General features: G+C 43.2%; 1 long non-coding RNA gene and 1 pseudogene across 1 annotated transcript in view; both read left to right on the plus strand.

The window, feature by feature from the left end:
- Positions 1-7,603, plus strand: part of LOC147917386 (uncharacterized) — a 54,738-nt gene extending 47,135 nt beyond the window's left edge. Inside the window, exon 4 of the long non-coding RNA XR_015549492.1 lies at positions 7,333-7,603. This is a non-coding gene — a long non-coding RNA (uncharacterized LOC147917386). The remainder of the gene's footprint in view (positions 1-7,332) is intronic.
- Positions 7,604-9,198: 1,595 nt separating this feature from the next.
- On the plus strand, positions 9,199-10,589 carry LOC101393911 (cleavage and polyadenylation specificity factor subunit 7 pseudogene; annotated as a pseudogene).
- The last annotated feature ends 11,788 nt before the right edge of the window (positions 10,590-22,377 follow it).

Here is a 22,377-nt window from a genome sequence, read left to right on the forward strand (position 1 = left end):
ATTAAGAAAAAAAAAATCCCATTTACAATAGCATCAAAAAGAGTAAAATACTTAAGAATAAATTTAACAAAAGAGGTGAAAGACTTGTATACGGAAACTACAAAACATTGATGAAAGAGATTAAAGAAGACACAAATGGAAAGACATCCCATGTTCATGGATTGGAAGACTTAATCTTGTTAAAATATCCGTGCTATCCAAAGTGAGCTACAGATTCAGAGCAATCCCTGTCAAAATCCCATTGGCATTTTTTACAGAAATAGAAAAAACAATTCTACAATTCATATGGAACCACAAAAGACCATGAATAGGCAAATCAATCTTGAGAAAGAAGAACAAAACTGAAAGCACCACACTTCCTGATTTCAAAATATATTACAAAACTACTATAATGAAAACAACATGGTACTGGCATAAGGACAGACATAGAGACCAATGGAAGAGCATGGAGAGCCCAGAAGTAAATCCATGTGTATATGGTCAACTGATCTTCAACAAGAATGCCAAGAACACACGATGGGAAAGGACAGTTTCTTCAGCAAATGGTGCTGGGAAAACTGGACAGCCACATGCAGAAGACTGAAGTGGGACCTTTGTCTTACACCATGTACAAAAATTAACTCAAAAAGGAATAGAGACTTAAATGTAAGACCAGAAACTGTAAAACTAGGAGAAAACATATAGGAAAAGCTTCATGGCATTGGTCTAGGCAATGATTTCATGGATATGACCTCAAAAGCACAGGCAACAAAAGCAAAAATAGAGTAAGATGACATCAAACTGAGAAGCTTCTGCACAGAAAAGGATGCCATCAACAGCAGGAAGAGGCAATGTGCTGAATGGGGAAAAGATCTGCAAACCATAGATCTGATAAGGGGTTGATCTGCAAAATATATAAGGAACTCTTACAACTCAATAGCAAAGAAACTAATAACCCGATTAAAAAATGGGCTAAGAACTTGAATAGACATTTTTCCAAAGAAGACATATAAATGGCCAACAGATATATGAAAAAATGCTCAATGTCATTAATCGTCAGGGAAATGAAAATCAAAACCACAATGAGATATCACTTCACATCTGTCAGGATGGCTGTCATCCAAAAAACAAAAGACAAGTGTTGGTGAGGATGTGGAGAAATCTGAACTCTCTCTTGCACACTGTTGGTGGGAGTACAAAATGGTGCAGCCACTATGGAAAACAGTATGGAGCTTCCTCAAAAAATTAAAAATACAACTGCCATATAATTCAGTAATCCCATTTCTGGGTGTTTATCCAAAAGAATTGAAATCAGGATCTCAAAGAGATATTAGCACTTTCATGTTCATTGCAGCACTACTGACAATGGCCAAAATGTGGAAACAACCTAAATGTCCATCGTCAGATGAAAGGATAAAGAAAATGTAGTATATACATATAATGGAACATTTTTCAGCCTTAAAAAAGAAGGAAATTCTGCAATATGTGACAACATGGATGAACCTAGAGGACATTATGGTAAGTGAAATAAGCCAGGCACAGAAGACAAATACTGCATGATTCCACTTATTTTAGGTATCTAAAATAGTCAAATTCATAGAATCAAGAGTAGAGTGGTCGTTGCCAGGGGCTGGGGAGAAGGAGAAATGGGGAATTAGTAATCAATGTGTGGAAGTTTCAGCTCAGCAAGGTGAATCAGCTCTAGAGATCTGCTGTACAACACTGTACCTCGAGTCCGCGATAATGCATCGTACACTTAAAGATTTGTTAAGAGGGCAGGTCTCGTGTTGAGTGTTCTTACCACAATAAAATAAAATAAAAGAAGAAGTGGTCATTGAACTCGTACCATGAGCAGGGCATACGGGGTGTATTCTGCCCCGGAAACGCAAAGGCATGCTGGTAAAGAAGATCTCAGAGATGAAGATTTAAAATAGTCGCCCCTCACTTAGAGCAAGGTAAGTTTTAAAATCAATAAGCACTTATTATATTATCCAAGCTTCCTGGCTCTTTTGATCATTTTACAATTCAATAGTGTTTTTGTTTCAGGTGTAAATTAATTGAAAGGAGTTTTACTCGTGAATATTAGCTACAGTGAATTTTCTATAATCTTGCCCCTTTAAGAGCCCTTTGGGCATGCTGGTTTACGTTACCTCAGCAGTGCAACATCTAGGCAATTAAATCTGAAAAAACCCAGTCAGTCGTTAGGCGATTTGGAATGTAGAACAATAAACAACTGTTTTGTTGTTTGCTTTGGCTGAATTGATTAAATGCCTCTGAGAAATAGTAGAAACACTTCAGTTTGTATGACAGCTTTACATTTCTGCTTTCCAGTAATTACAGTCTCTGTTGAGCCAATACTTCCAAAGGAAATACTGTGAAATGTTCTGAATTGGTGTCTCATTTGCAGTATATTATTATCTTCATTATATTTACCTGAAATAGAGAATTAGCAAAAACAAAACCAAAATACAGCAGATTAGAAGAGCTGCTGGTCCCCGCCAACGTTCATCTAGAGACGTTGAACGAGCACCAACAACCACTCTACGTCTGTGAGGCCATTAGAAAGTGACGTGCGTGCATTGTTGGCCCACAGATTCTCATGTGCTTCACTCCACGTTGCTTTAGGCCTCTTGGCACATCTGCCTATAGCAAGGAACTTCAAGAGAATGTCAGGATCGCTCCTTCTGCCTTTCAAAGACTTAGCGAACATCCAGCCAGCCATCTTCTTATAACATGGGTCTTAATGACGAGGGTGGCCCTGAACTTGTCCTGCTCAGATACCGGCTTTGATGAGCATAACTGACTGTGGCCCTAGGAGCTGCCCCCTGAACGCAACATGGCATTTGCTCCCATCAATGACTGAGCATTTGTGGTCCTGTCCCTGTGAAACAGGAGGCCCATGCGCTGGGTAACACAGCTCGAGGACTCCCCATTGGCTCGCCTGAACCTCTCTTGGAGCTGCACTGCGGTCTTACTACCCAGCCTCCCTCCCCTCTCCATCCACAGGGGTCAGACCTTCGTTTCCATCTGAAGGCACTTTCTGCCTCCTCTGCTCTCTCCCCCTTTATCCTTTATGGGCCGTTACCCTCTCCTGCACATCTGACTCCATCTTGGCACCTGCTTCTCGGAGGACCCAAACTCACAGTGACCATGATTTTTATACCATCACACAAAACAAAATCAAAGTAACCTGTAGTTTATGAATGAATTTTAAATAATGGGAAAAATAATGCTGGGCCTAGAGTAAAAAAAAAAATCTGAAAGTTTAATAGTTCTCTTGTTAGGGTCACAAATTAGGTGTAAACTCAGTTGATACCTTCTGATGTTACATCCTTTGTACTTTGCATGTAGAAACATCCACAGCAGCACATTGCTGTGACAAAAAGTCTGGCTTCTCCTGGTGTGGACCCTTTCTTAATCAAAGATCATGCAGTCATTGAAAATTATCTTTCATATAAAAATGTATAGTCTTTGCTTAACATATTTTAGATCATCTTACTTGTTTCTGCTTACAAGTTTTTCCTGTTAGAAAATCATTATGAAAAGTACAGAACGTTACTTATTTTTAAATAAAAATCACCATTTCATTCCAGTACCCAAAGGTACACAATAACTATAGTTACCATTTTAGTGTGCGTCTGCCTATATGTTTTCTGTGCGTCCACATACGTCTACACAGTTGAGATAACACTCTGTATACAAATTTAGGATCCTGCTTTTCCCCATGGTATTAAATTTCTTTATAATACATTAATGGCTGCAGAATACTCCATTCTATGATTATCCCATTATTTACTTACCTATTCTGTTATTGTTGAAATTCAGGTAATTTCTAATTTTCTTGCTATTATAAATAGCCTATAATGAGCATCCTTGTTCCTAAAACTTTAGTCTGCATTTAGGGAGTTCTTCCTTTACGTGGACCCCTAGGAGTCTTCCTGGCTTCCTGGCAAGCCTGCAGCCTGAGAAGAACCCCACATCCACAAGGCATGTTAGAAGGACACAGTGCAGCAGTCAGAAGACTCACTGCCTCACCAACCACCTGGGTGCCCTCCACAAGTCTCTGCCTCAGAGTCCACAAGTGTAAAATCCTGGAGTTGTGTTGGATAATCCCTATCATTCCATCTGTGTTTAATATTCCTTAAACATTCACTTAATGGGCCTATCTCCTGCCCAGGACCATAACTCTTCCTTTACTCTTTAGCGCTGTATAGACACAAAGGAACACCACTAGTAATGGGTCTAGGATATTGCTGCCTTTATGTTATAGAGAACACTCAACATTATGTAGGACTGTGGTTGGTTCTGTGACTCTTCTCTCTCTAACTCATATAACTTATTGTTGTCTGTGTGTTTGTAAATTACTTTTGGCTTCTACGTGTTGAGAAGTATATTATAGCTGTGTGACCCTGCTCACTGAGCTTCTAATATTAAGCCAAGGCAAAGTGTTGTTCACTTGTTAGGTATTAAGATCTTACATTTAAAATTTTTCTTCCCTGCATTTACATCTGGCTCAATCTTCATTAAAAAGACTATATTAAGTGTTTCTCTGTGCATGACCTTGTGCTAGGAACTGCATTACAGGGGCGTGATTTTTGATGTCGAGGAGTTTCTAATTGAAGCATCACAACACTGAGGACACATCTGGACACCAATCTGAATCCCAGTGCCTGCCTGGGGCTGAGGGCTCTCATGGGAGGTCAGCAAAGGAGGGCTCTGAGGAATTCTGAGTTTGAGAGGCTGGAGCGCTGCAGTATTGTGCTACTTTGAGAGAAGCGGTGTGCAGGAAATGGGACTCCAGGACCTCTTCAAATGAAGTGGCAAATCTTGGAGTTTGCCAGAGAAGAACATTTCAAGATCGGGGGTCTAAATCAGGGAAGATATTTTTCCTGACAAAGGTGAAACAGAGCCGGATTGAAAATAAGTCAGCTACAGAATAAACAGGAATGATAGGATCTTAGGAAAGGCAGGTCTTAGTGAACGGCGTGCAAATGGGTAACGAGAGTCAGCATGGAGGATTAAGGCTAAGCATGTGGACACACTGAAATGCTTCCATGAGAAATGCAGTTACGTTCAGCTGCACTGGACCTGACTATGGCCCCTTCTTGCTTTTTATAACAACTGCTCTTTGTGAAATGCAGGAGATCTGGCTCTTTGCTCACATGTATTGTGGGCTTTACCTGGCTTTGCCATCAAGGACTCCATGAGGGGTTTGAGGAAATACCTTGTAGGAAAAATACCACCTCTTGCTACTTGGATTTGGGGTGGAGAGAGTGACAGGTACAGTTTTCAGAATACTAATATCACCAAGAATCAGCTAGTGCTAGGCTAGGATATGTTTTCAGAACAAGGATATTTTATAGGCTAACTGGCACCCAGCGTGTCATGCTATGCAGACATGCATTTAGGAGCTTGAAGCTCTAGCACAAAGCATGAGACAAGGTCTGGGGTGTGGTGGTTGAATTGGAGGGGTCCCAGGGAGCAGGAGTGAGGCTGCTGAGGGAGACAGAACAGGAGAAAGAAAGGCGACTTGGACTTCCTGAGCACCTGAATCTGAGGCTGATATGAGGGTGACTTTGTACTGCTGTGGACATCAGGGACTTGGTCCCACCGCAGACCCTCAGAGGAGCCGTGGAGAATGTGTCTCAGGATTGTCCCACTGACGGACGGGGAGGCTGGGGATTCATGCGCCACCTTCTGTTCCTCGTTCACTGAAGTTCGTCGCCTACTCCCATGCTTCCGGATCACATCCATCTGGACCAAGCAGCTGGAGAAAGTCCAAGGCAAAAAGCAGCGAGATGCCCTGTCGCATGGTTGAAGCAAGACATTGGCCATTTACAGGGACCGTGCACTGACCAGTGCCAGGGTCCCATCCCAAGGGCTGAGGGCTGAGGGGCGTGGTCCTGGGCCCAGGGAGGACATTACCACTGACTTCTCCGTGCTACCTGTGCCCTCGCTAGTGTGCGCCTTCCTGTGTCAGTGAAGGGACTGTCTCTTGACCCCCCGGGGACCATAGTCATCAGTTAGGCTCTCTGGTGTCACGTAATAAGCCAGTTCTAACATGTCCTTCTGACTCTTCTCTCCATGCTTCGCCCAGGCACTTGTGGCATTTCTGCCTCATTTATTGTAAGTTATTGCCATGTGCAACCATCAAAGAACCCAGCTAGCAGCCCATTAAGTATCCTTGTCAGGAAGTTAAATCCCGCACCATGGGAGGGTGCTCCCTGGTCAATAAGTGCTTCCCTGTACAACTTTGCATTCCACCCGCCTCTGTCCAACACCCTCAAGGTCCACTCCCACATGTGTTTCTAGGTTCCTGCCCATCCGTATTAGAAAGATCCCGCAGTTCTGCCAGTAAGAAAGCTGCCTGCCCCTGCAGCAGGAAGTGCTTGGGCTGTGCTGAGAGCTGACCCTGATTGTTACTCTGATGGCATTGGTGGGAGGTGGGGGTAGATCTTGAAAGGACACGCTTCATCTTACATCTGCCTCAGGTGAGGTCTGTGTCATCCACCGGCAAAGGGGGGCTGCTCTTCTCCAGCGAGGGGCATGTTTCTTCCCACCTGGAGGAATCTAGGGCTTCGTAATTCTCAGGTCCATCCACAAAATACGCCATCCCATGTCTCAGCATCCCGCTCCTTCCTTGTAGCGGCTCTGACCTTACCAAAGGAGACCTGTCGATGACCAGCATTCAGTCTCACTAACAGCACATCTCCGCTCATCAGTCAAAGATAAGCATCTCTTTAATGCTGCCATGTACACTTTCTGGGCTTCGTAACATGCCCTAATTGACAGTTATAGCATCTATGATTCTTTCTTTAAGGTTTCCAGAGCCGATAATAAATGTCAGCCTCCTAAGCACTAAGCTACTGTGGAAGTCAGTGCTGATCCTCCACTAGCGAGATGCTTAGCAATTTGACGATACAGCTCATCAGAGGTTCTTTACCCCCCACACATCATTGGCAGTGGGGTCCTTGTCGGCATCCCACCAGTTTCAGTGCCCATCCTGATGGTCTGCTATTTCTGGGGCCACTTCCGTTTCCAACTGTCTTAGCTTGGGTTCTCATACACCCATGTACTGACTGAGCAACCTTCCACAGCTTCTGCGAAAGCATTAAGATGGAGAAGGAGAGACACCATGCGTGCGCTTGAGGTGGGACGCTGCCCACGTGCATGGAGTTCCCATGGCTGTACTGAAATCAGGTGGGCCGGGAGTGTGGTCAGGCGCTCCAGCCATCTGCCACGAGAGGAGCTCAGGAAAAGGGACAGGGATCTTAGGACCTTGGATGATCAACCCTTGCCCCAAAACCATCAACTCAAGAGTAGATATAAAATTCATTAAAACAATCTCTCTAGGCGAAACCTGAGGAATACCAATGACTTAAAGCTGAGACCCCTGGAGAAAAGTCCTCAGCTTTCCCAGAGACCAGGAAAACTGGGAGACAGCTCAGATGTCTCGGAGTGAAGCAGGAGGAAGGGACGGCGTCCGTTCCACCTGAGTGGGACGGGACAGAGGCTGGAGGAGACCAGTCAGCGCTTCAATCCGCAGGTACTAATGGGGTCGGGAAGCTGGGAGTCCACGTATTTAACATTATTCTGGGAATAGTTTATACCCAGAAGGCCCTGCCGTTGTAGCAGGCGCGCCTTCTGCAGTCCTGTGCATGGGAGGTCCTGTGCAGCGGGGCAGAGCGTTCACAGCATCCAAAGCCCGTGAACGCAGTCTCATTCACAGCAGAGGAGACCCGTTCTCTCACCTCCAGCAAACTCGGGGAGCCGCAGAGCGTTGTGCAAGGAAAGCAGCAATGACACTGTGCAGGGAGCTGTCCACCTCGGGCTCGGTGTGGGGATGTTTGCTTTACTTATAACTTGGAAAGAAATAGCTTCCAGCTGGCGGCAACTATATGTCAGGATAGGCTAATGGCTGTAACAAACAACCCAAATCTCAATGGCTTACACCCACACAAAAGGTTTAATTCTTGCTCACGTCATAACCCAATCAAGTCAGCAGAAACTCAGAGGCCCGGGCTTCTTCCATCTTGTGGCTCCTCTGTCCCCTAGAGCCTTGAGTCCTCCACGGACCCTCTGCCTCCATCCAGCCAAAGTGCAGAGAGAGAGAGAGAACAAGGGAGTGTGGAGGACCCCCAGGGGGTTTGGAGACCCGGTGGGGACCCCCCAGGGGGTTTGGAGACCCCGTGGCCTACGTGACTTCTCTCTGCCTTCTTTTCCCCAGAACTAGTCACATGGTCCCACCTAGACACAGGGGCTGAGAAAAGTAGTCTTCTGTGAGCCCAGGAGGAAAGCGAAAGAGTTGTGAACACAGAGCAATGTCTCTGCCTCAAGCTGTGTTCTGTAAACAATTGCCCTCTCTCTCCACCAGAGACAAAACCATCACTGACGTAATCTGAAAAGCTCGATTCTTTACGTATTTCTAATTTTGGTTGAGAAATTACTTACATTTATGCTCTTATTTATTATTTCTCCCCGAGGGCTGAATAGGACTTGCTTTCTGGGCTACCTCCCTAAGCTCTGTCGATTCTGTGCCACGTCACCCTCAGCGAGGCCTGTCCTGAGCATCCCTTTCAAAATTGCAACCCATCCATCTCATCCTGTCACTCTAACTCTGCCCTGTTTTCTCCCCAAGACACGTCTCATAATCTCACATAATACACAGTTTACTTATTTATTATATGTTTTTGTGGAATGTCTTCCCTCAGTGAAATGTAAGCTCTGTGAGAACAGGGGCTTTTGTCTGATTTGTTCACAGGGGTATCCCAGTGCCTAGAACTGTGCCTGGCACGTGGTGGGCATGGAATTGTATGTGATGAATGAATGCACGAATGAAGGAATGAACAGGAGCCTCAGGCATTCATCAAGAAAGAGCCCAGAAACGGGTACTTGTACACCCATGTTCATAGCTGCTTTATTCACAATAGCCAAAAGGTGGAAACAGCCCAGATGTCCACTGAGGGATGAATGGATAAACGAAATGTTGTCTGTACATGCAATGGAGTATTATTCAGCCTTGAGAAGGAACGAAATGGTCCAGCAATCCCACTTCTGGGTATATATCCAAAAAAACTGAAAGCAGGGTCTTGAAGAGACACTTGCACACCCATGTTCATAGTGCCATTCACCATAGCCAAGAGGCGAAAGTAATCTGGCTGATGAATGGATAAACAGCATGAGGTCTATACATACAATGGAGTATTATTCAGCCTCTAAAAAGAAGGAAATCCTGTCACATGCTACAACACAGGTGAAACTTCAGGACATTATGCTAAATGCAGTAAGCCAGTCACAAAAAGACAAGTTTTGGCGTGTGATGTTCAGGGGGAAGGGACCTGGGACCAAGAGCAGTTCTCCTCCTCCAGGCCTAGTTTAGACCGGCTGCTGCCACCATATTCTCATGGCATCTTTCTTACTTTGTCCGTCCTCTGGGTGCTCGATCTTCCTTCTGGAGCCGTGTCAGAAGGAGTGGACTTGATTGGTCTATACGCTGACAGAGTTCAACCAGGACTAGAGTTCAACAATACAGATCAGACTGACCTGTATGATTGTGTGTTGATGGCCACCTCACAGCCCTCAGATGACAGGAGCAGCAGCATGGAGCCGCCGCCTCCCGTTTGCCAGGAGCCTCTCCAAGCCCAACGAGACCCCTGCAATTCTGCACCTACGATGGCCTCTGTAATCGCTGAGCTGCTCTCTATGGGCAGCTTCTCCTGGTAGACCGCAGATCAGCAGCTGACCCAGGTTACTCACTCTGTAGGCGTCTGTGTTGTGCTGGAGTTGAAATTTGCAGAGAATGGAGCAAATGGCCCGTCCAAAGGGTATGCTGAGGTGGCAGTAGCCTCTGAAAATTCTGTCCACAAGTTGTTGGAACTCCTGCTGGGAACAGTTCTTAGTGGGGAAAAAGTGGATGCGAGGCTGGCAGCTGGCAGAACCTGTCGCATTCTGAGGCACAGGCTCAGAAACGTGAGTGTGTCTGGGTCTCAAGAGGGGGCTCACCTCCACGGGACCACGCTGAGATTCTAGGGCTTCTGCTGGTGGATGGACCTCACCCCCAAGAACCATGTACCCTCATCCGCCGGGGAGGTGAGCCCCCAGTGAGCCGCCCTCCTTCAGCCCTTCCCCAGGGGTCTGCCCCTCCCCAGTTCCACCCACCACCTCTCCCCTCAAGCTTTGGAGTCCCTCCTCCTGGCATTCACCATGAGCATCTCATGCCTTTTAAAATGTAGAGATAACCAAGCAAGGTGATAGTTTAAGGAAAAAATATAGAATGCCAGAAAAGCTATTTACCCAGAAAATTTTTTCTCCCCATTTTTGTTTTTACTCAATGATGCAATTTTTAGTTTTAATTCCTGGTAGCAAACAGAAAAAAAAAAAAAAGCTTTGTTCCCCCTTTTGTGTTCTGTGTGTCTTTCTGCTAGACTGGAAATTGTGCAATAAGCTTGATGACGCTGTCTTTTATACTGCATTGTATCTTTTTCCTTTTGTAACAAAATATTTTTAAATAATAAAGGGGTGTGAGCTGTTAAAAACGAAAACAAAAAGACAAATATTATGTGATTCCACTTATATGAAATATCTAAAATAGTCAAAGTCATAGAAACAGAAAGTAGAATGTTAGTTACCAGGGACTGGGCAGAGGGAAATGGGGAGTTAGTGTTTAATGGGGACGGAGTTTTGGTTTGAGAAGACGGAAGAGTTCTGGAGATGGATGGTGGTGATGGTTGCACAACAGTGTGAATGTGCTTAATACCACTGAACTGTACGCTTAAAAATGACTAAAATGGTAAATTTAATGTTATATCTATTTTACCATTAAAAAAGGGAAGGAAGGAGTGAGGGAGGGACAGACCCAGAGAGGGGACAGCACTTATCTTGTGGACAGAAAAGAATCCCACTGACAAACCAAGGACCCCTTCTTTCAGTCGTGGATGGGACAAAAACAAGGTAGGTGTCACCCAAGTCTGCACCCAGCTGCAGCCCTCAACAGGCTCCTCCCCAATGAGTCTTTTCATCCGGCACAGAAAGTGCAAAAACAGGAGTACTGAGTTGGATTTTCATGCCTTTCCATCTTTTCAAACTCTGGTTGCTGCGTAATCGCTGTCATGTACTGAATGCCTGCTGTGAATGGGCACTCTGGAAACCTCACGCTGCTGTCAAATAAGTCTCACTATTCTCTCTCTTTTTTCTTACATAATAGTACATTGAGACTCAGAGAGGTTGAGTCACTGTCTGAGACCTTACAGCTGCTATTAATGGGTTAGAAGCAGGATTTAGTCCCAGCCGTGCCTGACTCCTGAACCCCCGTGCCCCCCCTCTCTTTCACTGAGTAACCGCTTGCAATGCCCTTCACTGGCTTGACCCCCACTGACAAGGGACCTGGTGCGGGCGTGTGCAAGCTCTGTTCATTTGACAGGTCACTGTGCTAGAAATATACGATGTGTGACCTTGCATTATGCATTTCCGTCTATTTTATAAAATGCCCTTCTGATTGTGACAAGAAAGCTAAACCGGAGACGACATTTCTTTGAAGGAGCCGGCTCAAAGTTGCTGCCACTGGCCCCACTGAATAGTATAAATTTAAAAGTGCGTGATTCCCATAGTGAAACTCAGAGAGAGAAATAGAAAAAGAGAAAAGAAGAAAAGATCCTCTTTAAGGAAAAATAATATATATAAGAGAAAGTAATAAATATAGATGAAATGATTTAATTAGAAATCACCATTTTGCAACCTTTATGTAATAATTGATTAAGGCAAAGATTAACACAGGATGCTAAAACCATTGGGTGAAAGTGTATTGGATAAGACGATAGTTACATTATTCAATTATCACCCCACAGATTCTTTTTTAATTAAAAAGGGAAACAAGATATGTTTACAATGAAGGTATCTGGCAGACACATCTTAACCAAGTGATCAAGATTTGTTTATCAGAAATAACAGAACAAATTGACATTCTGGGCCTCTGTCTCAGAGGCCACAAGGAGAAATACACGATATCATCTATGTAGTATTCTTGCCAAAATGTTTAACTGGATCTAATCATTAGGACCAATCCAGAATTGTGGTCCATTCTACAAGAAAACAGCTCAGACTCTTCAGAATGTTAGTGTCTGGAAAGAAAACAGGTGGAGAGATACTATTTTATATTAAAGGGGACTAAAGAGACATAAGAATCAAATGTAATGCATAAATCTGGATTTCATCTTGGATTTTAAAAATTTTAAATTTAAAATCCTTGGATTTAAAAATACAAAATGCCATTTTGAGGATAAGTGGAGATTTGACTATGGACTGTATGTTAGACGATATTATCAGGTCAATGTCAAATTTCTTGTGAATGATAACAGGTGGAATGTCATTGAGAATGTCATTGGGGATGGAGGTCATGATGTTTGCAACTTTTAAATGATTCAAAAAGAATATATTTTTATACATTATTTGTAGCATATGTTATATACATATGTAAATATAAATAAATGTACACAGACAGACAGAGACAGAGAGTAGAAACAATGACCAACCTAGTAGCGATGTGCATTCCTGGTGCCCAGATTGTGGTCTTGAAGTGAGATTTCTCACTAGAAGAAACCAAAGCTTCTGGAAGAAGTGACTGATTCCAGGTCTGTGGCAGCAAATACAAGATGATCCTGGGATATCTTGTCCACCAAATACCAAGGAAGTTATCAAAGACTACTAGGGTCACCTCGAAAAAGCCAACCTGAAGAAGGTTTCACTGGCCAAAGATGGGACAATTGCAGCTTCAATCGTGATGATAGTGATTTTGATGGATTGGAACAAATCAAGTACTGTGTTTAAATCTATGAGCTCATAATGGTATATATATATATATATAGAATAAGAATTGATCACCTTCAGAATGTGATAGGGCATCAATTCATTATCCTGAAAAAATGGTTTAAATAAAAACAAAGAGTCAAGGATCTATCCTGCCTTCCTCTATGAACTATACTCCTATACCAAATAAGAGATCAGGGGGAGTATCTCTTTATAATAGTATTTCAACTAACAAATGAAATAGAAATGATTAAAATTAGAACATCTCCACTTTGTAAACCAAGTGAACTACTAGATAAAGGCAGGAATCATCCACGGCTGCTAACATCACCCCCAGGGAGACAACCAGATGTGCCTCCTGTAGAATTGCCCAAAGGATCAAACAGGAGACCGATCCAGTCCCTAGATCCAGCTGCCAATTTGCAGGAAATACAGGAGACAGAGGAACATGCTGAGTTACACCGTTACTGTGCAATCAGAAAATCTAGACTGTGGGAAACTGCCGGTCAAAGGACCAGATGAAACGAGAAGAAAGACACTTAAAGACATCTTTTTTCTTTTTGTAAATGGGCAAGACTAAATTGTAATGTTCAGGGACATTTTATCACAATTGGCTGATAAAACTATTGGCAAAGCAGCAATTACTATAAAAGCCAGCAGGGAAGGAAGTGCTCATCACTGGGATGAGTCTTGGGAGGGAGCTTCTGAAGTGGGAGGCGAAGTTTTAGCTTTTGAGCTGGGTTGTGGTTACAAAGGTGTTCACTTTTATAAAAATTTATCATCATACATTTGTTTTATGTAGTTTTCTATATCTTTATTTTATATTCCAATAAAAAATTTGCTTTAAAAGAGGAAGATACTTAGAAGACGCAACAACCAAATATAGTATGTGGACCTTGTTTGGATCCTGATTTGAACAAACCAATTATAAAATATTTATGAGATTATCAGGAAAGTTAGAACATTGACTAGATCTTTGATGATATTTAGGAATTAATGTTTAATTTCAGATGTGATTATGCCGCTGTGTGTTTTAGGGAAAAAGTCCTTATTATTTAAAGATACACACTGAAATATTTTAGATAATGTTTGAGATTTACTTTAAAATAATCCATTGGGGGTAGAAACAGCAGGTAGGAGTATAAATGAAACCAACTGTCCAATGTTGATAACTGGTGAGACTGGTGGCAGGGTACGTGGGTGTTCATTATATTATTCCCTCTACTTTTGTGCATGTTTGAAAATTTCCGTAACAAAAATTTTCTTTTATTGACGTGATTTGGATGAGTAGTTCATAAGCAAAAAAAGGTAGACCTGTAAATTCTGTATGTGGATCGCACAAGCAGCTTCCTCCCTCTTCCGTTAACTGTTCTGAAAATTCTCCCTACATGGGACAATCGTTTAAGAAAATAAAAACTTCAGAGCTAGGTGTCATTTGTCAGAGAAAATGTCCCTGAATACCAAATATCCCAGTGCTGCTTTCAGGTCAGACTGGGAAAATAAGATATGTTTTAACTCGTCTCCGGCGGCCTGGAGACCGTGGAGCACAGGCTGAATTGCAGTGAGTGTCCGGTCCAGGAGCTGACGCCCAGATTGGTGCACCTTATAGGAGGACCTTCCTTCCCATACTCTGCAGAGCTTCAGGTCCAGACCTCAAATCTGTCTCTGAAATGCCTCCCACACTTATAGAACAGCTGCTCAAGCTCAAGTTAGCACCCGAAGTAAAACATAATAATAATGGGCTGTTTTCTAAGGCTTCGCTGCCTCCATTTGTCATGCTGGCATCAGCACCATATGCCAACTTGTGGGGCAAATTGAGAAGAAAATGTTTCTATGACCGTGCTGCTGATTTTAAAAATAAAATATCTAATGAGCCAGCTGTGATTAGATGAAAAAACGCTAATAATCATTTCTGCAATTTATTTCATCCTAAACAGTTCTTAAATATGACTATCTTTTCAAAACTGTGATACAGATATCGTACAGATGGCCCATTTGATGGGTTCTATTTTAAACAAGCCACCTGGGAGACTATTGTTCTTATCAAAAGGTAGGAAAAATAATTTATCCCAGGTCAAATGGACAGAACTAAAAATAAATTATGATTTTGACAAAGTGAAGTACGTTTTATAAGAAAGTGTTGTCAGTTCATTGGAGATACAGTGATTTGTCCTCCTGGAACTTGAAAATAAGGGAAATAAAGATTGACTTGAGTGTTAAACCATGTGATCAATATATGGTGATCAGACCTGAGAATGCAAATCTGCTTAGAGACCACGCAGCTGTCGGGTCAGCAGACCAGGCTACTATGGAAGAAGGAATCTATTACGATACCTAAAGAATGTGTTCATCCAAAGGTGTGTGGGAGGGGGTGATGTTGGTCCATCAGAGAAATACAGGAAAACGGATGTCACTAAGACAGGTGTTGGCTATGCATGTCTAACATTATTCAAGGGACAGCGAGCCTTAACCAACGGCTCTGAGTTACTGGAGCCTCACAGCAAAACCACCCTTCCTGTGAGCCTGATGCGTCAGCCTACGGAAACTCAAGGCGGAGGTTGCACACTGGAGTGCTGGACACCTAACCTGGCTCACAGGTGGATTTGTCTGTTTCTTGTAGGTTTTCTTTTTAATATTCAAATTAACTGGAAACATTTTTTTTAACGAAAATATTTTACATAAGATTCTCCTTTTATACTTTTCTTGGAAAAGCCCACATTCCCACGTGGCAACAATCAGCTAGTACTGAGTAAGAGCCGTGCACGGCCCCCACCAGGCACTTCACTCAGCTCTCTTACCTGCCTGGCCCCCGAGACATCTGCATCGGCCACCCCCAGCGAATACCGTCCGCTAGTCGGTTGGTCTCGCTTCCTGTGTTCCGAGTCCGTGCTCCTGACACATCCTCTGGTTCCAGCCTGACTTTCCTGGTGGGTCTCCTACAGGGAGGAAGTGAGCTGGGCATGTCGATGTGAGGACTCCTGCCTGTGTGACAGTTTTGTGTTTCATGGTGCAGTAAGTACGGCATTTTGATTCTACGTATCAGTCTCCGGTTAAGTCAGCCCTGGAGAGATGGATCCACTCTTGGTGAAACATCAAAACCAAATGTCAGGCTTCAAGGCTGGGGATCAAGACCCCGTTGCTGCTAAACTCACAGTGGCAAGCTCCCTGCTATGTCACTTGAGACTTTGAGCTACCCAATGTCACCATACGGAGTCCCCCACAAAGAGGACGTTTTCCCATTTTCACTTTATATTTAGAAGGTAATTCATGCTCTAATTTTGTTTTATGAATCACATTTTCTTACGTTATACTTTTGCATGTAGTCGTGTATGTGTGTGAAAAAATCCGAAAATGGGAGATAAGATTAGCGGAAGAGCATAAAAAATGAAAGTTTTAGTTCGGAAATAAAATGATCTTTGCCTTTCTGGCACTTCTTGCGGAGTGCTGGGTGTATGTTTTTGGTTTCTTTATCCTTTCCATCAGCATCACATTTCAGGTCTTTATTAATTGTGGAAGAATTATTGTCTTTTCTCACTCTCAGACCTCATCTTCTCTAGTTTGTTCATGGCATGGCCTCTGCAGTCCCCCACTAGCCTCCTCCATTTTATAATTTAGAAAATGCCCACCTACATATTAGACCTCAGTTGTGTCATCTGCCAGAAAGCAAGATAATTGGGAAAGGAGATCTTAAAAGCCCTTCCTACACATTCATACATCGCAGAGGCTTCACATCACAGGCATTTGGGAGACGCAGGTTGTCTGGGAGAACTTTAGAATGATTCACGCAGGAAACAACTTGAGGGAAGATGAGCTCTGAAAGATGCTCCTCAGCATGAGTGCTGCAATGCTGACTCATGGGACAACTCTCTCCACATTTCAGCCATAAAATTAGACCTCTCATTCATTCTTTCAGGAAGCAGTTATCCAGCATCTTCTACGTGCAAGTGACCACACAGACACCCAAAGCCAGTAGCTCGCGTTTCCTGAACTTAGTATCAGAGGTCGTAATGGTGACAACGACAACGATAAAAGACAAGGGCGTTCTCCCCTTTGCAACCACAGGAGTGATCTCTGTTGTTCTGTTTTCTGCTCTAGAGGATGGAGCTGTCCAGCAGCGTACAAGAATTTCCAGAAAGGGTCAGGTAGATCTATATTTATGATTTGTGTTATCCTTCTGGAAAGAAGTGTCTGAACATCAAATTGCAGTTTAGGGGCTGGCCGGGTGGCGCAAGCGGTTAAGTGCACGCACTCCGCTTCGGCGGCCCAGGGTTAGAGGGTTCGCATCCCAGGCGCGCACCACCACACCACTTGTCACGCCATGCTGTGGTGGCATCCTATATACAGTAGAGGAAGATGGGCACGGATGTTAGCCCAGGGCCAGTCTTCCTCGGCAAAAAAGAGGAGGATCGGCATCGGATGTTAGCTCAGGTCTGATCTTCCTCACAAAAAAAAACCAAAAAAACAAATTGGAGTTTAATGCAGACTGAAAGCTGGCAACCACTTAGGAAATATTTCTCAATATTGCTTCCAAATAATTTTAAAAACACACTAGACTGTCATAAACTCATTTTCTATCTCTGTCCCCCCAATATCATTCCTGTATCAGCATCATTTATGATTGAAGTATCTTAAAATGAAGAGTGAATATGTGGCATATTGAGAAATAAACAGATCTCTTAAGATTATGTTTTTTAAATCACATATGCATTTGATTAATCAATCAGCCATACATAAAAGGATCCTAACTGAGCAACTTCTGAGACCATCCACTTCTACAAAATGGAATACTTCCAAGGCTCACATTTTAGTAACTAAAATACATCTTCGGTGACAGAAAGAAGTGTTAGGGTCAATTTTAAACTAGGGTTACAAACTTTAAGCTTATTTTAGATCTTTCTTTCTAAGAATCAAAGAGAAAGAGAGAAGAACAGAAAAATGACCACATTTTTGAAGGACTAAATATTGATATTTTAATTATCAAATTGATAATCCAGCTCCAGTAACTCAAAAAGGCACATGTCATTGGCCTGGAAAGAGGTTTTATCCCATAAAGATGTTATGTTTCTTGCCTTTAATGTATATTTAGAATTTAGATAGAGACAGGAACATCAGAGATATGATTTTAATGGAAACGTTGTAAGTAGGATCTATTTTTTTCCTAAAATAGATCTGCTTGACTAAAAACTTGTTCCTTCTCCTGTAAACTCTGTCAGCAATAGGCCAGGGAATTTAGTAACCTGACAAATAGTGTTCTGGAAGCTATGTGAGATTATGTGTTGTTAAAACTGTTAACTTTTAAATGACAACTGTCCTATTTTATCATAGTGACAACACAATGACACTGTGAGTTTCCACATGGGAACCCTGTAATTAATTTTAAAACTGCCTTAGCGATCTACAGGTAGGCTTAGAGATCTGACAGCCAGAAGAACAGTTGATGGCCGCACAGAGGTGGGTTTGATATGGTGTTTTATAATAGAAGCTGGACGCCAAGCTTCACCCATTCTGTCGGTAACCACAGAACGACCCGAGGGAGAGAGCACCCACATTTACCTGTTCTACTCAGAGCCACTGCCGAGCTGCTCTACACTCGAAGGACAGAGGGCAGAGGACACCCCTGCCTGGAATTTACTTTGCAAAGCAAGGACCACAGTCAGTCTTTTCCACTCCAGAACCTCGGGCTTCAGAATTAGGCACTTAGGGTCTGTGTGACCTTGGCCAGTTTCCATAACCCGAGTCTAACATTTTTATCTATAAAATTAATAAATGTCATCTATAAAAAATACCCATCCTGCAACAACATAAGGCTGCCTTAAGCGTCAATGAGATACCAATGTGCCTGGTGGACGGTAAGTGCTCAGTAGATAGGAGGACTTTGTTACCCACCCCCCCACACACACACACGCATGCACTCACACACATGCGCACACACACACGCACGTGCACACCGTCCGCAGTGCTGGAAGCGGAAGCACAGAGCTGCCCCTGCTTTGCCTCAGCTCACGGACGTGGCCACCACAGCAGAGATGCAGCAGCTTCTGCTGGCTTCTTCCCAGAGGAGGAAGTTCTATGTTAGCAACACGAAGTGTGTGAGCCCCTCACTGACGTTGGTGAGACACCAAGAGGAGATTCCCGAGGAGGGTTGACTGGGGATGTGTGTGCCGGTCCCCAGTGTAACTGAGACCGCCTGTGTGCACAGAGAGACACAAGTGAAGACCACTTTTCTCCTTATGAATGGCTTTAAACTCCCCCCACCCCCGAGTATTTTCCAACTCAGGTCATTGCTTAAATACCACTTTCTTAGCGAGGCCTCCTGGGACCACCACGGTGAGACTAGCATCCCACCTCCCCCTGCTGATTCTCCTTCCTCAACATTTTCTTATTCTTCAGCCCCACGAAGCTAATGGAAATATTGTTTTCATGTTTATTGTGACTATTGCTTATTGTCTGTCTCTTTCAGCTAGAATGTAATCTTTTGGGGACAGGAATTTTCATCTGTTTTTTTTGCCCAGAACACTTGATAATTTGTTGAATGAACAAATAAGTAAATAGATGTATTCATATTTGTTTGTATATGCACAGAGAAACTCTGGATAGCTTCCTGAGAAAATAATAACAGTTGTTACTAGGGCAGGGACAGTGGGTGAGGTGGACTAGATGAACTGAGAATGGTGTGGGAGGGGGATTTCAATTTTTTATTTTTGAACTGTGAATATTTGAAATAAATAAGTTCATTTATTTATAATATTACATATAATTTCTGCACCCCCTTAACTTCTCTGTCAAGCCTCAAAATAGCAAATTTTCTTCCCGCTACATATACATATGCATGTGTACATTTCCTTTCTGTGTAAATGAATGTTGTAAGAAAAGTATGAAATTGAACATCAATTTCAAAGCAGAGATATTCTACTCATATACCGAATGTGACCAAGTCTTTGGTAGGGGCTTACTGAACAAAAGCAACAACAGAAAGTTGAATCCAAAGAGGAAGGCCAACCAGCAAGAGCGATGGTGACTTCAGAGGGTTTGATAAACTGGGGGTACATGATGGCAACCACTTTGACGGTCTTTAGTCCTGGCTCCCAGGGGTCACGTGATGGACAGTCCATTGTGTAGCAGATGGAGTGACCTCTGGGCTGGGATTCTCCCTGCTGAGCATTTCCTTGAGGCCGGGTGTGTGCTTCTAGGCGGCACCCTGCACCATTCCCATCAAGGACTCCTTGGTGCTAGGGCATCTGAGGCGAATGCCTCAGGGAGACTGAGAACACAAATATCAGATCTGCAACGTGCTGCCAACTAAAACAGAAGGGCCCGTGAACCTGGAGGTGTTAACCATTGTGAATTCATTTACGTCACCACCAGTGGGCGCAACAGGATCCAAAGTCAGGAAGAAGCCAAGAGCCTCGCCTTCAAATCTCCAGTGTGTGGAACATAAGTAAAATTTAAAATAGAGATGCTTTATTCTTCCCTTCCAGCCTCTTTTTCACCTCCCCCATGTTCTCCAGCCAGTTTTAGGCAAGTGAATTATTATTCTAGCCACATTCCTCTAGGAAGGAAAGAATAACCTCAATCCATCTTGGTTTCTCTCCTCTGAGGAAGTAGGGAAGACAGTGATGGTGTCAGTCTCCTAGCCCACTGGATTTTGCTCGAGGGGGTTTAATGAATATGCGTTAATACACTGTGATAAGCAATGCAAAAATACGAGGCTCAACACAGTGAGAAAGGTCATGAATCACACATTCCTAAAGCCTTATTATGCAGGAAACCAATTTCCTCTTCCTCCATTAAGATCTGACCATCCCTAGACCCAGTGCCTTTTATGTACTTCTATGGATTTTAATTATGTAAATGATTAAAACCTGAAGAAAAAGGTCATTTTAAATGTAAGGATTTATTCCTAATTTCTCACAAGATCATTTCTGTTTATTAAAAAAAGTTAGTGAATAGTAGTCCTCCAGCGTCAGAAGTTGCTGAGTCACACACCAGTGACCTGTTGATGTCTTGTGTCAAAACAAAGTCTAAAGGGATTTCTAAATCGACTTGTTAGCTTGTGTATTGTATTTAATCCACTAACCTCATGTTAATGTAATTGGAAATTGAAATCAACATTTTCTAAACTGCTCTCGATACTTCTCAGTGCTGGCTGTTGCTTCTGTCCCGAAGCCTTGTCATGACGCCACCCTGAGAACCTCCCCCGAGACAAGACTGTCCATCATGATGCCAGAGCAGCAAGTAGTCGCACACCATTCAGTTGTTTGCTTTTCCCGGACTTACTCACCCCCTGACTGTAGTTATTTTTCTATGTAGGAGTCACACAATGAGAGAGGAGCACACCCCATCACACCCTTGGGATACATGAGCACCCAGACCCAGGAGGCAACCCGCATCCTCTGAACAGCACCCACAGAGCGAGGGCTTCAGGCCTCAAATAGCTGCAACAGAAGACACAGCTCCCCTTAGGATGTTCAGAGACTGCAACACAGTCTATGAAACTGGGCTTTCTCAGAGCCCTAACAGGAGTCACCCTCCAGCGGTCAAGTGCTGGAGGCAAGGGCCAGGCAGAGCCACAAGCCCTACAGTTGCCACAGCAGCAGCAACAGGACTGGACAGGCTTCCAGAAGCAGGTGTATCCCGAGCGTTTATAGCACAGTGGCTTGCTGCCTGTGTTTAACACACGCCCGAAGAAGACGGATGCTGTCTGTTTTCTGACTCCCTCCATCAGTTTGCATTAAGATCATCTGGGGAAATTCTGGAGAGGCGACTGTGATGCATTCTCTGACCTGGGTCTTCAAGCAAGGCTCAGGCCCTTCTTCCCAGCTTGTGCAGGAAATGCAGCCTGTGCCACTCGCTGACATGAGTCAGCTGGGTCAGCTGTAACAGGTACGGGTCTCCAACTGCAGAGTGCGTGATCGGATTCCCTCGCTATGGTATTACTGGGAAATATGAAGAGCTAATTCGGATGGTGTGGGAACGTTCTTCGAATCTCAAGTCGTTTTAGAAAGAGCAACAAGGGAATATTTCTTTTTCTCTTTATTCCTCTCTAAGTAATTTGCAGAGAAAAATTAGGCTCTGATTGCAGGTGTCAACTCTTCCCTGGGACACGAGGCCAGACCCTCAAGTGTGGGTCCATTCTCTAGATAAGTTTACCCTTCCCCCACCCCAGGGGAGACCAACTTACTTTTTTATTGTGGTAAAATACACATAACTGAAAATTTACCATTTTAACTATTTTTAAGTGTACAATTCAGTGCATTAGGTACTCTCACAATGTTGTAATAACCATCACCACCATCCATTTCCAGAACCTTTTCATCTTCCCAAACAGAAACTCCCTTATAACCAAAAAAAATTAATAAAAATAAAAGATACTATTTCTCACATATTATATTAGCAACGATTTAGAAGTTTTATAACATCCAGTATAAAAATGAGGAAACCAGTCAGTTTCATACACTGTTGGTAGAAATATAAAGTTCTATGGCCTGTTTAGATGGCAATTTGACAATATCCATAAAAATTTATAAAGCTACTTGAATTAGCAACTCTATATCTAAGAATGTATCTTATATTTGTATGGTGCGTGCGTGTGTATAA

This window comes from Ceratotherium simum, chromosome 3, assembly GCF_057802395.1.
Source record: "Ceratotherium simum simum isolate JZ-2026a chromosome 3, ASM5780239v1, whole genome shotgun sequence".
Lineage (NCBI taxonomy): Eukaryota > Metazoa > Chordata > Mammalia > Perissodactyla > Rhinocerotidae > Ceratotherium > Ceratotherium simum.